This window comes from Penaeus chinensis, chromosome 9, assembly GCF_019202785.1.
Source record: "Penaeus chinensis breed Huanghai No. 1 chromosome 9, ASM1920278v2, whole genome shotgun sequence".
NCBI classification, from domain to species: Eukaryota; Metazoa; Arthropoda; class Malacostraca; order Decapoda; family Penaeidae; genus Penaeus; species Penaeus chinensis.
In genome coordinates this window covers 35,610,730-35,613,229 of record NC_061827.1, presented here as the reverse complement: position 1 = coordinate 35,613,229, position 2,500 = coordinate 35,610,730, and the positions used below count along the sequence as shown (strand labels likewise).

Genomic DNA, 2,500 nt, shown 5'->3' with positions numbered 1-2,500 from the left:
GAGAGAGAGAGAGAGAGAGAGAGAGAGAGAGAGAGAGAGAGAAAGGTGGGAGGGAGGGAGGGAGGGAGGGAGGGAGGGAGGGAGGGAGGGAGGGAGGGAGGGAGGGAGGGAGGGGAGGGAGGGAGGGAGGGAGGGAGGGAGGGAGGGAGGGAGGGAGGGAGGGAGGGAGGGAGGGGGGCGACGTACTTGTTGTGTTCAAGCCAGATGAGTGAGTGACGGAGTGGAGGTGATGGTGGGGCGAGGGTGGGTAGGGAGAGGGAGTGGGGGGCGGGTCCTTCCTACCGGCCTGCACGCTGTCAGACCAGAGGTTTGCTAAAGCCTACCAGCCTGCCTGCAAATGCATCCATCACATTTAGGAGGGAAATAGAGCAAAGGATCGCCTCGAATACAGACCCCACGTCCTTTCCAGAACCCATTTCTTCCTGATTCGCAAAGGCAAACCTGTTGATTAGTGATTGATTGGCTTCCCGTCGCGTTGCATGACGCTGCCTGTCCTGCCATTGCCTCGGTGCTCTGGAAGTCCTTGACATCTCGCAAGGATCGTAGGCGGGAAGAACAAAAGGTCAGGGCGGATATAAAGGTCGGGGAGGATGTAAGATCAGGGAAGTTTCAAGGTCAGGAAGGATATAAGGTCAGGAAACAGTGGTAGCGCTTGTGATGATGGCGGCTGCGGCGCGGAAGGAGGGGCAGGGAGAAGGGCAGGGAGGTAGAAGTAGTGGAAGGGGGGGAAGGAATAAGAAATGACTGAAAGAAGGACAGAAGGAGAAGGAGAGGGCGAGGGCGAGGGCGAGGGCGAGGGCGAGGGCGAGGGCGAGGGCGAGGGCGAGGGCGAGGGCGAGGGCGAGGGCGAGGGCGAGGGCGAGGGCGAGGGCGAGGGCGAGGGCGAGGGCGAGGGCGAGGGCGAGGGCGAGGGCGAGGACGAAGGCGAGTGCGAGTGCGAGGGCGAGTGGGCGAGCGCCACCACACCTCCACACCTCCGCACCGCCTGGTCCGCCTGATATATAGCGCCTCATTGTACCCTCCGAACTTAAAGGTGATGAAGCTTGAGGATAAGGCAGGCTGGTCAGGCCGGGCCACACGCCTGGGTCACGTCGCCATCTTTCTACCCGCTCGCATCCTGCGTGTCCTGCTGGCTCCCCGCCCGCCTTCCTGCGCCCTCGCATGAGCGGCTGCGCGCGAGGGGCAGCGTGGTCAGCGCGTGGCGGAAAGGAATCCCACTCATCTGGGTGTGACTGCATGTGGATGCACGTATGCCTTTGGACGCAGGTACGTGCGCTCGTGCATACGGTATATGCTTACATGCAGTCATTCATGCGCGCTGGGTACACTGCATGTATGCATTCATTCATTCATTTAGTCAAGTTTAAGGATATATGTATACGTACTGCAGCTGTGGGCATGCATGCAAACGTGGTTGCATACTAACATGAATTTGTACGCAAATGACTTATTTAGCACTCGACGTCTACCTGTGCATTCTGTGTTCTCGCGCCGGGCCACAGGACGCCGAACAAACAGAAAGGCCAATCGACTGCAAACAGTTAGCGCGAGCGGCCACGCTGGGGGCCGTTCATTCGCCCCGGCCACGGTGTCAGCGAAATCCCGGCCCGCTGACAAAACACCAGTAGCGCATCCTTAAGCGGGACTGACTGCCAAGTAGTCATCTCGCGGCCCCTGAAAAGCTGATCGCGAAACAGGATGTGGCTGTGTGCTCCTTCCGCATCCTCCTTACGCGTGCGCGCGAACTCGCACCACTTTAACTGCCATGGCTGTCCGGGACAATGTGCCCTGTGAGAGGGGATCCTCGGCTCTATCAGCGAAGGAAACCTGGTCCAGACGTATATATGTTTCTACGAGTCTTCCTCATTTTTTTAAAAACTGATACCCGTATAAAAAACGAGACGTGAATACCGGGACGGAGGCACGTCTTGAAAAGTGTATTTTGAAGACACAGCTTCCTAAATCGCCACAATTCTAGCAAGTCCTCAAACTTACGATTTAGTGCTTTGCCGACACCGGCACGCGCCCCACCACGCCCTCGCGTCCGTCGGCGTTGAAGGATGTCTCTATTACTCCCACTGTCCGAACTGGCGGTCCATTAAAGACGACGCTTCCTGTTTTTGACCTGCAACTGCCGCTTTTGTGGGGCTTTGGATGCGGCATTTCCGTCTGGGAACAGAAAGCGGTGATATGTGACGCGCGAAGCCGAATTCAACAGAAATTTTGGACCTTCTTGAGGAGGCGTGAGATGGATGGGGTCAGATGCACCAAATAACGAAAGGGAAAGTTCTGCAAGTTCGCAACAGGGAACAGTGTGATTGCGAACTCAAAAAGATTTGAAATTTAGAAGGAAGAGGATACCTGTGTAAAAGGCTATTATAGAGGACACCTTAAACATTGGTTGGTAGGGGCTCAACAAAGCTGTTAAACAGATACTGAGTTTTTCTCTGGACCTGCCAGATAATATAGTGGTTTTCTTGTACATTTGAATTAGAGACCA

The 2,500-nt window shown here is 56.1% G+C and overlaps 1 protein-coding gene across 1 annotated transcript in view; it reads left to right on the top strand.

The window, feature by feature from the left end:
• Positions 1 to 2,500, top strand: part of LOC125029021 (serine/threonine-protein kinase NLK2-like) — a 187,230-nt gene that overhangs the window by 162,950 nt on the left and 21,780 nt on the right. The window lies entirely within an intron of this gene.